The sequence below is a fragment of the Cyprinodon tularosa genome, unplaced genomic scaffold (assembly GCF_016077235.1).
Source record: "Cyprinodon tularosa strain WSP-4 unplaced genomic scaffold, ASM1607723v1 ctg410, whole genome shotgun sequence".
NCBI lineage: Eukaryota > Metazoa > Chordata > Actinopteri > Cyprinodontiformes > Cyprinodontidae > Cyprinodon > Cyprinodon tularosa.
In genome coordinates, this window is record NW_024039131.1 from 219438 (window position 1) to 233891 (window position 14454).

General features: G+C 42.6%; 1 protein-coding gene across 1 annotated transcript in view; it reads left to right on the plus strand.

Moving 5' to 3' along the window:
• Positions 1-14454, plus strand: part of kcnh5b (potassium voltage-gated channel, subfamily H (eag-related), member 5b) — a 99708-nt gene that overhangs the window by 19013 nt on the left and 66241 nt on the right. The gene's annotated exons all lie outside the window — the stretch shown is intronic.

Consider the following 14454-nt stretch of genomic DNA (forward strand, 5'->3'; position numbering starts at 1 on the left):
GATTAGTTCGGAACAACTTAAAGGTGATAACAAATCTGTAGGAATGGGATTATACAGAGCAGAATGGAAACACCTTTACTGTCCCACAGCTGGGAAATTCAGGCGTGACAGGAAAAACCTGCAGGTACAACAATAGACTAACTTTTTTTTTTGATTCAGGTTAAAAATGATTATTTTGTATCCTTTATCCAGGGCTTTGGGCCTGATGGTTTATTCAAAAACAGATCATCTAGTCTGATTGATTTAAAGTTTCTATCTAAGGAAAATCCGCTGATGCGTCAACTTTCCAGGTCTCCTGGATGAGCAGGTAGACAGTCGCTTGGCTTGTCTGCAGCTGTGGTTAAGTGAAGGCAGGTAAACATGAACTGACCTAAAATGAGACACAAAAGAACTTCACTGACAAAGAAAACAGAAATACATTTAAATGCAAAATACACAGCATAAAAATAAAGTTTGAAACTAGAAATATAAGAACGACCTTATAAAGGTGCTTTTGGACCAAACACAGGTTTCCGGGCAGGAGAAACAATTTTCATGTGATCCCTAAAGGGCGGCTCTGGAGAGCTGCACTGCGGAGCGAGGCAAAGACGCTAGAGATGGCCATTCCAGTGAGGCGAATGATGTGTTTTTGGCAAATTCAGTGCAGGAAGAAGAACATCAAGCAAAAATGTATATATAAAAATGTTAGTTTATATTGAGATAGCAAAGAGAGGAGTGGATGAGGCTCTGGGACCTGCAGGGAAGCAGCAGTGGAGGCAAGCTTTTTATAATGAAAATGGAATATAACCAAAATATGCTGAATTAGGAAAACACTCTTAGAGGCTTTTAACAAATAATTTTTGTCCTCAAGGGTGAGCCCCGGCCAGCCGCCTCTTCTTGCTGCCCAGCAGGCCTCTCTAATCTACCGCTGTTCGATCTGCCGTTCTGGTTCTTGGCTCAGGGGGGAGGAGACAGCCGGTTGGCCACTCTTTCTGCCAGGAGTTTTTCTCTGATTTCCCTGCTGCTCCTTTCTGAGCTCCAGCATTCCACCTAACCTTCCCTTAAGCTCAGAAAGTGAACATTTTCCAGCCACTCCTGGACTCCCCAAAGCAGGAGCATCCCTCTGGGATCCACTGGACCCAGCTTGGCTCTGCCTCGTATTAAATGCAGAACCAACATTCACTCTATAAAACTCTTATCTACGATGCTGAGGGGACACCGATAACCAGCAGACTGAACGATGCGATTGGAGCCTTTTGTCCGCCATGAAATCTGCCTGCTGTGCTAACTGCTGTTTATGTGAATACAGCAACACCTTAGAGAACATAAACAGGAAACAGTCTGAAAAATGCCTGAAACACACGGAGAAGGGACACAGATATCTTTAGGTCATTCTGGGTTAGGCTAACCTTAAATGTTCTTTTTAACAAACCAGGGGTCGCCATGGAGATATGTTGTAATGCTGGTCTGTGGCCCAGTTTGCAAAGTGAACAGACTAGAATAAACTGAACCCTAATTGAACTGGAGCTCCGGATGGTCAAAAGCATTTGTACAGCCCTGACCATGACCCGCTCACCACCATGCTTGACTGCTGGAAACTCATACTTGCACTGTACTACTCTACTGGTTAAGCCACTCCATGCTTGACACCATCTGAACCAAAATAGGTTAATCTTTGTCCAATGAGACCAAAGAACGTGGTTCCGTGAACCAACATCAACCAGTATAATTCAGCCAGACTCCTTTATGTGTGCGTCATCCGTCCCCCACACATAGAAGCCAGGGGTAATGCCTATTTGCCACTCCGCCCCAGGGCCAGACTGACATTCCTCCTCTGTTGTCTGCATAGCGAGGCACGGACATATGCCATACCCAAACAGTGTGGGTTCATTGCAGGTGTTTTCACACAAATAGGCTGCTAAAGGTTGTGTTTTAAAGCCTCAACTTTTGTTTGCAGGCCTGTGTGATTCTCAGTGTGGAAGACGTTTAATGGGTTAAATGAAGGAAGAAAATTTCCCCACTGTGGTACAACAAACAGATCTTTCCTTCTTCAGGCCAGTTTGATGCTTTGGGCTTTGGTCTGAGCACTGATGGGCGCCCCCTACAGCCAGGTTTGGGTCTCTTATCAAAGGTACTATTGAGCATGTGCACTCGGCTCCTTTGGTCAACCATGTCGAGGCGCACTCTCATTGGAAAGGTCCTATTAAACTGCTAAATGGTCTCGGCCAACGCGCTAAAGCTCAGCTCCAGTGTTTCTGCTTATCAGATTCAAATATTTAGAGCAAAGGTCATGGATTAGCGAACCGCGGTCCGGATCCGGACCAAACCTCATTTAAAACATTTATAAATTACCGCATGTTTTCCGACGGCAGTGTCTAACTTCTCTTGCGCCGCTTCTCCTGTTAATACGGTAAAGCCCTCCAGAGCGTCCGGCTCCAGGCTACATGTGATCCAAATGAGCCAATGAGCTGCTTTCAGTCTGGGTTGCTGCTGCTGCTACTTTTAGACACAGCACGAAAACCTGTGGCAAGCCGGGCGATGGGAAAGAAGGAGAAGAAGATGAGAAAAAGAAAGCAGAGAAAGTGTGGACTGCTGGAAGAACTGCGGTGAACTGGTGAAAGAAAAGTGAAATGGTGCTCAAAGATGACCCTGAACATTTAGAGGATGTTTGTCTGAACCTGCTGCTGTGAAGCAGGATTCTCCACCATGAACAGAATTAAAAATAAATATGGATCCAGGCTCAAAATGAGCTCCTTGATATGTGCTTGAGAATGGCTTTGTCTCCATTCAAACCCAGGTTTAAAGCCATGCAGGGCAGCCTAAAGCCCACTGCGAACATTAAGACAGAAAAAAGAAAAAACAAAAACAAACGCTCAGTTCAGGTGTTTTATAAAGATGTGAATCAGGAAATTATCTATATACCAAACTGAACGATTGTTAATCTCTAATTAAAAACCTATTTAGATTTTAAAATGGAAAAACATTCTACTTTTTATATTTTTTAGTTAAAAAGTCGATGCATAACATGTATAACATGTATGCATAAACAACTCATTTTATTTTAGTGTTAATTTCTGTTTAAATAAACAGCTGATGTTTTAGCATCCAGGTTTCTGTCCTCCTCTTCCTGTAACCTCTAGCAGCGCGTGGAGGAAGAAAGCTGTGATGTTTGGCTGTGATGCATGAACCTCTGAGACTGTCAGGTTCAGTTTGGTTGGACTGTGGTTCTGTCAGGAATCTCCGGAGATGTGGGCGGATTGTTGTTCTCTGTGTCAGCATGTCTCCCTAAGGAACTGTCCTGTCTTCTTCTAACTGACAGGCCGCCCCCCCTCCTACAGAAACACTGATCAGAAACCTGAGGTTGATCTCAGATCAGTGGGTTTTTGGGATAAAAGAGCAACTTCAGCCAATATCAACAATTATTGATCAGTGTTACTTTTTTGGCAACAAAGGTCTGGTGTACACATGACCTTTAACCTTTTAAAAAAGCCAGTCCTTGCTCTTTTTGGCATCAAGACAATTATTCTTATTGCCACATTGCCAGACAGGACACTGTTAAAAAAATAAACATAAAAAAATTAATAAAAAAGCCAGTCCTACAACGTAGCTTGGTTCGGCCTAGAGAGTCTAGTTCCTTTCCTCTGCCTATATCTCCCAGAATGCCAGTGTTGCAAAGGAGCAAAAATGGACCTGATCCTGGTGAGCGTCCGATCTGGTTCTGTGGAGGACGAGAGCAAGGAGAGGTTAGAGGAGACTCTATGAGCTTAGTTCACTAACAGAGGTTGACCTGTTTTACCACTGAGAGAGCGGACCATCAATCCCATCAATCCTGCCACCCTGTAATTAAGCAAAAACACAAAGACCTAACAGGCGTAGTTCAATTCAATTCAGGTTATTTCTATAACGCCAATTCACAACACAAGTCATCTAAAGGCACTTTACAGTTCAACCAGATAACACAGTCAGATTGATTCAAAGTTTTCTATCTAAGGAAAACCAGTTGATTGCATCGACTCATTGACTCAAATACAATCCCTCACACTACGCATGGTTGTAGTGACAGTGGAGAGAAAAAAAACTCAAATTTAACAGGAAGAAACCTCCAGCAGAACCAGGCTCAGTGAGAGGGTTCATCTTCTGAGGCCGACTGGGGTTCAAGGAGACAGAAGCAGAGATACAAAAAGCAGCTGCAAAAGGCGGCCCCGTCCAGGAAACACACAGCCAGGCAGACGAGCTCCGAGCCAGCTCCCATGTCAGAGGATGAAGAGAGCACATCCAGTCAGTCACGGTCAGAGAAACAGGACTGCACAGGAAAACAGGCTGATCTCCAGCATCTATAAACAAGGGTGTTGATGGCAGCAGCACAGCTGATATTTCTCTGCAGGATGGAGTCACAGCCAAACAGGAACAGACCAGATGAAGCTGCTATGAGAAAAAGCAGAGAGAGCAGAATGTAGAGATTGAAATAACAGATTCTGCAGAGTGGGAGAATAGAGATAGAATGAAGCAGAATGATGAAAAAGGGGTCCCTATGTCCTCCAGCAGTTTAAGCCTATAGCAGCAGAACTATAGCGATAGCTCAGGATAACCTGAGCCACTCTAACTATAATAATACATTTTATAAAAAAAAAAAAAAAAGGCGCCTTTCTGGACACAGTCATTTACATTTACAGTCATTTGTTTACATCACTTTTTTTATCACAGTATTTTATCACTGCAACTTACTGTCATGGTCTTGGTTCTGTTGTTCTTTTCTTTGCTCCTTGTTTTCTAGTTTTATTGGTTTAATTCCAGTTGTAATTTCTAGATTTATGTTAGTTCTCATGTTTTTCTGTTGTTCTCTGTTGCCCTCTTGTGTGTGTGTGTGTGTGTGTGTGTGTTCCTTTCCCCTTGGCTCCCTCGTTGTCTCCTCTCACACCTGCTCCTTATCAGCTCGTTAGCCCTCCCTTTGTCTCTGTCAGCTATATATGCTCTCCCTCTGCTCTCACTCTTTGTTGGTTCCTTGTCTTTGCTGTCTTCCCATGCTGTGGTCTACGTTCCTCGTCTCTCCCTGGCTCCTCGTGTTTGGTTTTCCCCAGATGTCTCCATAGTTCTGGTTTGCTTGTCGTTATTAGTTGGATTTTTGCATTCCTGCCTTTGTTTACTTTTTGCCCCATTAAACTGCAAGATATCTCCTCAGCTTCTCTGCCTCTGCGTTTCGGTCCTCAAACCACAACTAACCCTGACAATACCAATAAAACTAGAAAACAAGGAGCAAAGAAAAGAACAACAGAACCAAATCCATGACACTTACCTACACTTTAAAAAATGAAATAGAGCAGGCATCCCCAAACTCGGTCCTCAAGGCCCACTGTCCTGCAGGTTTTAGAAGTTTCTCTGCTTCAGCACAGCTGGTTATAATCGTTGCAGTAGACCAAAAGCCTGTTAATCAGCTTTCAATTGAAATCAGCTGTGCTGGAGCAAGGAAACCTCTAAAACCTGCAGGACAGGGGGCCTTGAGGACCAAGTTTGTGGATGCCTGGTCTAGAGAGCTGTTTCTTTTTGTTTAAACTTCTGTGTACAAACTGACTAAATACAATCTGTCTAAGTCTCTAAGTCTTCTGGTCTGACTGAGCAGTAGAAGCAGCTTTACATGCAGTGATGCTCTCAGACCTGCATCCCTACATGGATCCACTGATGGACAGGAAGCTGGATTGCACATGCTGAGCAGGAGCCACAGCTTTCAGAGTGGAGGCACTTCAATTCAATTCAATTCAGTTTATTTATATAGCGCCAAATTCACAACACATGTCATCTCAAGGCACTTTACAGTTCAACCAGATCATACAGTCAAATTGATACAAAGTTTTCTATCTAAGGAAAACCAGTTGATTGCATTGACTCATTGACTCAAATACAATCCCCCACACTAAGCATGCTTGTAGCGACAGTGGAGAGGAAAAACTCCCTTTTAACAGGAAGAAACCTCCAGCAGAACCAGGCTCAGTGTGAGCGGCCATCTGCCGAGGCCGACTGGGGTTCAAGGAGACAGAAGCAGAGATACAAAAAGCAGCTGTAAAAGGCGGCCCCGTCCAGGAAACACACAGCCAGGCAGACGAGCTCCAAGGCAGCTCCCATGCCAGAGGATGAAGAGAGCACATCCACTCAGCCACGGTCAGAGAAACAGGACCACACCTGAAAACAGGCCGATCTCCAACATCTACTAACAAGGGTGTTGATAGAAGCAGCACAGCTGATGTTTTTTTCCAGGATGACGTCACAGCCAAACAGGAACAGACGAGGCAAAGCTACTCTGAGGAAAAGCAGAGAGAGCAGAAGGTTAGAGATTGAACTAACAGATTCTGCAGAATAGGAGAACAGAGAGAGAATGAAGCAGAATGATGAAATGGGGCTCCCTATGTCCTCCAAAAGTCTAAGCCTATAGCAGCATAACTATAGAGATAGCTCAGGATAACCTGAGCCACCCTAACTATAAGCTTTATCAAAAATGAAAGTTTTAAGCCTAGCCTTAAAAGTAGACAGGGTGTCTGCCTCACGGACTAAAACTGGTAGTTGGTTCCACAGGAGAGGAGCCTGATAACTAAAAGATCTGCCTCCCATTCTACTTTTAGAAATTCTAGGAACCACTAGTAAACCTGCAGATTGAGAGCGAAGTGCTCTGTTAGGAACATAAGGAACAATCAGATCTCTGATATAAGATGGAGCTTGGCCATTTAAGGCTTTATATGTGAGAAGGAGGATTTTAAATTCTATTCTTGATTTAACAGGAAGCCAATGAAGAGAAGCCAGGATAGGAGAGATATGATCTCTCTTTTTCATTTTCATTAGAACTCTGGCTGCAGCATTTTGGATCAGCTGAAGGCTTTTAACTACAGTTTGTGGACTTCCTGATAGTAAAGAATTACAATAGTCCAGCCTTGAAGTAACAAATGCATGGACTAGTTTCTCAGCATCACCCCTGGACAGGATATTTCTAATTTTTGCAATGTTCCTCAGATGAAAGAAGGAAATTCTAGAAACCTCTTTGATATGGGATTTAAATGACAGGTCCTGATCAAAAATAACACCAAGATTTTTTACTTTATTATCTGAAATCAGTTTAATCCCATCCAAATGAAGTGACTGGCTAATCAGTTTCTTTTTCAGAGACTCTGGTCCAAAGACTATAACTTCTGTTTTGTCTGCATTCAGAAGCAGAAAATTAAGAGTCATCCAGGTTTTTATGTCTTCAAGACATGCCTGTAATCTATGTAATGGGTTAGCTTCATCTGGATTTATAGACAGATATAGCTGGGTATCATCAGCATAACAGTGGAAATTAATCCCATGCTGTCTAATAATTCTACCAATTGGGAGCATGTATAAAGTAAAGAGAATTGGTCCTAGCACTTCCCACTGAGACACAGGCTCCACTCACAGTGAATTATCTTTTATTAAATTTTATTACAGTTATTATGTATTTTCTCAGGTCCAATGACATTTGAACATCCCATTCAGCAGCCAGTCAGCCACAGCAGTGGATGATTCACATTGTTCTGGGGATTTGCAGCTGATGCCACAAAAATTTTTTTTGATGACCTCTAGAAATATCTCTTTATATCTTTTTTTTTTTTTTACTTTTTATTTTCAATAATATTTTTATATCAACACATACATATGTCCACCCTTGTCACATCTCACAATTCACATCTTAATATCTGAATTTTATAGATCATTTTAGACCTTTCACTTACATCAGGCATACAGACTGTCTATTCCAGCTCCGCTAACAGTTATCCAGGGGCTGTTGATGGAAAAAATAACAAAAAGAACCCCAGAAAACGACAAATAAAGATACATTTTCCTTCAGATAGGCATTAGCCCAATTAAGAGAAACCCATATGCATTAACAACATCCATGGATTTATAAGTCACAATGATTACAGTGAAACATACAACATTAGGCACACTGGGAAAACAGATTAAAGTAATAAAAGCACATTATACAAGATAAAGTCGAGAGATACACAATCTAAAAAAAAAAAAAAAATCTCCACTCTGTGATACTAGGAGGTTGTGGCCTTAACCGTGCATATGTTATACACTTCTTCACGATTAGAAGCATGACCCTAATCAAGTATCTATTGTCTTTATGGATCATGTCCATTAGCCTCGTGAGACCATCCTGATCTCGCGAGCTTTCAAGGTTTCACTCGCAGATCAGTCTGGAGACTCTGCGTTAAAGAAAATTTGGAGCCGTTCACCAAACGAACGTCCAATCAGCGTTGGCTTTGAGGCGGGTTGAGGTGCAACGAGAAGCGCGACAGTTCAGTCTAAAGAACATGGTGGCTTCAGCCGATGAAACTAGCGTTAGCGTGGCTATCGAGCAAGTTTTATCGGAATTACAGAGTATTTCTTCACTGAAAGAAGAGCAAAACACTGCTCTGGAGGCTTTTCTCAGAGGAAAAGATGTTTTTGCTCTTCTCCCGACTGGTTTCGGCAATAGTTTGATCTATCAATTGGCTTGTGCCTGGCTTGTGGTTGTGCTTTCGTCATCGCTCTGTTAGTACGTCATATGCTTCGTTGATCTGATTGGTTTATATGGCCCGTCTTTAACCAACATAGGCCAATCAGCTAACCTGTATTTTCGCCCCTTCAGGTTACATGGGAATTATTCCTAAAATATATACAGATATATCCAGATCTAAATAAATGCCTAAAATATTTTTTATATCTGGTTGCACATTTTTCCAAAACTCGACCACCTTTGGACACATCTCTTTATATCTTTAAAATGGTAGCGGCACAAACGAAAATTTTTGCTGCACAAACCAGCACAAACGTTTGACACCAATTTTGTGTAATTTGAAGAAGGTGGGGGGGCTGGTTGACCTTTTGACCTTTACATTTTATTAATTTCTTTAAAGCCAAAGCGGCACAAATGACATTTTTTGCTGCACAAACCAGCACAAACAGAGCCGAGTTTAATTGACACCCATTTCGTCTGATTTGAAGAAGGTGGGGGGGCTGGTTGACCTTTGATGACCTCTACAAACATTTCTTTATATCTTTAAAATGATAGCGGCACAAACGAAAATGTTTGTTGCACAAACCAGCACAAATGTAGCACAAACGTTTGACACAAATTTTATCTGATTTGAAGAAGGTGGGGGGGTTGATCACCTTCGTCTTCTCCATGTTCAGGATCAGGCTGTAATCTCTGCACCAGCCCACTAGATGCTCCACCTCCTCTCCGTTGTTCTGGTCGTTTAGTCTCTGATGAGGCCCACCACCGTGGTGTCGTCTGCAAATTTCACCATGTGACTGGTGGTGAACCTGGGGACGCAGTCATGTGTCACCAGGGTGAACAGCTGGGGCAGCCCTAAAAGAAGCCTGTGCTTAGACTGATGACATCAGAGGTGTTCTGTCCGGGGTGGAAGTAGAACTGGTTGGTGACCAGTTCCAGGAGGCAGAATGGTGACTGCCACTCGTCCTGGTCCAAAGCTCGGCAGCTCTTCTCAGCCTCCTGACTCACATGATGCAAAATTCTTATCACTTCAGTCTGGTCCAGCCTGCTGCTCTGGTCCTGAGGTCTGAGGCGGTAAGCCAGAGGAGCTGCATGATGATGAAAAAGGAGGATGTGTTGAAAACAAGAACCAGCAACAGGAAGAAAATAAAGCACAGTCCTAAAAAACATGAGGATTAACTGAAAACAGCTGGCTGCCATAAAAGGAAACACAAACAGAATCGACATGTGACATTAACAGACACAGGGTGATTCTTTACTGACACATCCATTTAGTGATGCTACAGTAATCTGGTGCAGGTTTATTTTGACATTTTGAGAAGAAAATAAAGGTAAATGCTGCAGTGGAAAGAACTGCTGGATGAAAAATCTGGCTCTCGTGCCACAGAAGCGCACGCTTCAGGCCACGTTTGAACCCGCCTGGTGATCAGGGGCGGCAGAGGCAGTGGCTGCTCTGAGCTGGGTCTGCAGCTTCTCCAACGGCTCAGATTGTCCTTACGTGTCAGCATCAGCTAATGAATCTCTTTACCCCAAAATCCAGTCATATTTAGAGACTGGAGTCTGCATTCAGATGAGCTTTAAAAAATAAACTTTAAGCAAATATTTTTGATTAAGCCTGAATGTTTGCTTTAAAAAGATTATTTTGTTTTATCAAAAATGTCATGTTTTCATTAACTGTAGCAGAAAATCATCATAATGAACAGAAATAAAACTCTAAATGTTCCATCTGTGTAAAATAAGCTATAAAACTTGTTTGTGATGGAGAAACTGAGTTCATTTTTTTATTAAGTTTATTTTTATAGCATTAATTCACAACAAAAATAAGCTTTTTAAAGAAATCCTCATTCATGGATGATGATTGTATTTAAAGGAATAGTACACCCAAAACATGATTAGCCTTCATTTTCTACTCACCCCCATGCTGAACAACACTCTGGAGTACTTTTTTGATATCTCAAATGCATCTGGAGATCTGGGAGGCTTCTTGCTGTCTGCTGACATTCAAATAATAGAGGTCAATTGTGCCCGAGACAGAAAGGTCCATAAAAGTCCACAAAAAACGTGTCAATATTCCTCCATACTGCTCGTCCAATGTATTCCAAGTGTCCTGAGTGGGTAGCATCCAGAATTTTTCTCGAAACAAAGTCATTTAGAATGTTTTTAGAGCATAAACAGTAGTGTATAGGATTTCCTGAAAGCGTGCGCCGGCGAGTTCATGGCGCTACGGAAACCGCGGCAGACCAAACCAGATGAAAGTGCGCATTCAGCTCGACAAAGAACTCATGCTCTTCCTCAACACTGAAGTCCTCAGCTTCATGAGTTCCTATTTTAAAATCGCTCCGGTGAAGCCTGGTTGAAAAGCAATGTCTGACTTTAATTGCCAAATTTTTAGACAATTTATATTTAGAATTAATTTAGTCAGATTTATATTTTTGTGACCATTGTGGGTTTTCATTTCGTTAAACGAGGAAAACTAATAATTTTTTTTCCATTAGCATAAACTCACTCTGCCTCAGACTCCACTGACCCTGAGCAGGTTGTGATAAGAAAGGTGGCAGTGCACAAAATAAACAGTGGAAATGTAACAAATACCAGGAGAAATGCATGAAATAACACACCTAAAGTAGAAGCATACAGTACTGCAAACATGCCAAAGGAGGAAGTGTCTTGGTTTTAGCCTGCATTCCTCAGCCTGCACCACCATGACTGAGTCCAACTCAATGCCCCTCAAGCTCAACAAAAGTTTGTGTTGGGATCTGGAGGCTTGTCTACCTTTCTCCACCAGAGGGTGCCTGAGATCTTCCTCCTGAGGGCGTGAGCTGACTTCTGCACACCTGTTTCCCATCTGCTCATCTAGAGGTCTTCTTAAGGAGGAGGAGGCTGAAACTTCCCTGCCAGAGTATTTGCCAGTAATGGTACCAGCAAACCTGAGCCAGCCTAATCTGATCTGTTTTCCAAAATTTTTGAGAACCTCTCTGACTCTGTGTTCTTCTGCCTCTCAGATCCGGACAAATCTGGTAACCAGTCAATTCCTGGAGAAAACTCTCGCTGCCCGGAACCTTCCTGTCTGCCCTCCGCCTCAGCCTCCGTCTCCGCCTCTGCCCTCAGCCCTCAGCCTGCCGACCAGCCTCTGGACCCACAAGGTTCCCCCCTGCTGATCAGAATACCCTCTGATCAGGTATAAAGTTGCTTCCCTCCCGTGACCAGCCCGACGAACCAAGACGACGTTCACATTTCTCTGAACAAATTGTCAATAAACCTTTTAACTTTTTCCCTGCCTCTTGAGTGTTTCTGCATGTGGGTTAGACGATTAGACCTCAACATGACAGTTTGGCAAGTAATCAAGAAGACAAACTCTTCTTCAGCACCTGCTGAAGGCTGTAAAATAACTTCCCTAAAGTTCTACAGATGCCCCAGGACCACACTGGACTCCCCTGGTTCAGTGGCTGAGGAAATCAAATACATGGCATAGAGATGACTTGTTGGCTCCAGATCCCTCATCTCTGCTTAAGGGTTGACTTTAATAGAAAACTTTGGTTCCCTGCAGAAATCACCATCATGTCTTTGCATCCCAACATTGATGTGTGATTCTTTAATGCAAAACTGGTGCACCTTCTCAAACTAATGATCCCACAGAAGGAAGGCATTAGGGCTGCTTTCAAGCACAATATGGCCAATTATGCCGAGACGCTGACGGCATGTTGCAGGAGTGACCGGCCTATTGCCACCAGAGCAGCTGTGGTCGACTGAAATGAGATGTAGAAAACCAATCTGCCTCTGTGTTTACTGACTTTCCAAACCACATTTGATCTTATTTGCAGGAAGAACCCCCCAACAAAACCAGGCTCAGCACTTGAGCTAAAGGTTGATGGACATACACTGATTTTCAGATGTTCTGGTTGTGTGGCTAATTCATGCTTTTAAGAGACCATCTCACTACCACTGCATGTTTGACTGGAAATATGACATTTTTCTGAAAAACAATTGCTAGATATATGATGCAGAACTTCTATAGGTTTTAGCTAATATAACTGCAGAATATGTGAAACACTCCTTAGTGTTAACAGTGGTTTATGCCTTAAGGAGGCCATATTTGCTCAGTCTCTCGCTCTTTGTTATGGTTGGGTCAGGATGGGGAGGCCAGACTTGGGTTGAAATCTGTACATGATGGAAGTAAGTGGAGCTCATATGCTTTCTATCTGAAAATGAAGCTCCATTATCCCAACAGTCTGTGTGCTCCATGATCCACTCTTCTCATAGTACTTCAGCTGGAAGCATTTTCACCCAACATAGAGAAAATATCGTGTTCTTGGGGGAATCCAATGCATTTCCTGAATGTGTCATGATCTTGGCACATATGACTGGCTTCATTACTCTTTCCATTTACCTGTTGAACTCTGCCCAGTTGCTCATTACCTCTCATCTGACCTACCTGCTCCTGCCTCTATTTAAGGTACTTGAATCCAGTCATCATTTGTTCCTTGGTGTTTCTGATTTCCTGACACTGACCTGTTCTACCTCTCAACCACTGAGCCTGCCTGTTCCTGTTCTGATCTGTTTGCCTGGCCTGGCTTCGGACTCCTGCATGTTCCCCAGGGCGGCAGCATCTGGGACACTCGGGGAGGTGCCCGCTGCATCTTGTTGGCAGCCCACCAGCTAGTTCCACCCTCTTTCTCTTGCAATGCACTGAATTGTTAAATCAGTTAAGTCACTCATGCCTTCATAATAATCCTCCGTCAGATTATTGTGGTCACTAACCATTTTTTCTCTCCTTTAGAGGTTACTGCCCTAGACGCCCTAGCAACTACAGATCTGCCTGTTTTTAATAAACACTTTGTGAAGTAATTCCACTGTCTGTCTTGCCTTGAATACTAGGTCCTCCATTCTGAATTGTGACAGAATGCTTGTAGATTGATACTGGGGTGTTACCTTGGGAAACATGGCAGGTTCCTTTTCCATTGTTGTCAAAATTATAGGAAGATGCTTGCTGATCAGGTGATCCATGTCATCCTCTTCCTTTACACAGCAAAGAGGAGGCTCTTTTTTTTCAGTTGTCACTGAACCACAGAAGCCAGCGCCTCTATTTCAGTAGTTATTCAGGGAAGTTTGAGGTGACAATTTAATGACATGATTTGATTACAATAAAGCCCTAAACGCACGGAGCACCATTTTGCTTCTGATCCAACAAAAATCATGCTGTAAAGATTGTGGCACTTAGCGCTAATTGAGTTAATGGGAATGAACACACCCACACAAAGTTTTCTCCAGGAGCCCGCATAGCTCCGACTGAGACAGACCTCAGCTCTATTATTGTCTGACGACAAAGCGATTCGGCAGCCACCTCCTGGGTCTGACATACAAAGTAAAACACATCAATTTTTGGGGAAAATACAAAATTCAATCTCTTAATCGCAAGGAAAATAGTCAGCTTTTAGCCTTTCCGAATCAGACATAAACATTCAATAAAACATTTCTATAAACAGAATAATTTATATATATTTAAATATCTATCTTATATGACTTCACAGCACACTCAACAGGCGGGTCATGAAGTAGGGTTTTACTTAGTTGCTGCACCAGCAGTTTGTTTTTATTTATTTATGTTTTTAATTTCCATAATCTGACCCAGTCAAACAGAAGTGAAAACAAATCTGCACAGATCAGAATCTGCTCACCCTGCCTAGTAGGAACCTCTCTATATGGACTGCAGTTAGTGTGGTATTGGAAAATATAGCACTGGAGATAAAAAAGTCAGACGTAAGAGGTGTGGTCCAGGTTTTGGTAAATAGGGGTGGGGGTGGGGGTAATGGGGGTCATTTGGACGGTCAAGAGTTAACTCAGGAACTGGTTAAAAGTTAACGGCCATATTTAAATGTTTCGGATTCCTAGTATACATAGTGTTAGGTGTTTTTATTTTTATCAGTTTAAATGTTGAAGTGGAAAAACATTGATCAGTTCTAAATGAATCC